Genomic DNA, 512 nt, shown 5'->3' on the forward strand with positions numbered 1-512 from the left:
TTTATTCGTGTGGGTATTATTTCTACTAGAGGTTTATTCGTGTGGGGATTATTTCTACTAGAGGTTTATTCGTGTGAGGATTATTTCTACTAGAGGTTTCTTCGTGTGGGGATTATTTCTACTAGAGGTTTATTCGTTTGGGGATTATTTCTACTAGAGGTGTATTCGTTTGGGGATTATTTCTACTAGAGGTGTATTCGTGTGGGGATTATCTCTACTAGAGGTTTATCCGTGTGGGGATTATTTCTACTAGAGGTTTATTCATGTGGGGATTATTTATAGTAGAGGTCTATTCGTGTGGGGAATATTTCTACTAGTGGTTTCTTCGTGTGGGGAATATTTCTACTAGAGGTTTATTCGTGTGGGGATTATTTCTACTAGAGGTTTATTCGTGTGGGGATTATTTCTACTAGAGGTTTATTCGTGTAGGGAATATTTCTACTAGAGGCTTATTCGTGTAAGGATTATTTCTACTAGAGGTTTATTCGTGTGGGGAATATTTCTACTAGATG

This window comes from Sphaeroforma arctica, assembly GCF_001186125.1.
Source record: "Sphaeroforma arctica JP610 unplaced genomic scaffold supercont1.263, whole genome shotgun sequence".
Taxonomy (NCBI): domain Eukaryota; class Ichthyosporea; order Ichthyophonida; genus Sphaeroforma; species Sphaeroforma arctica.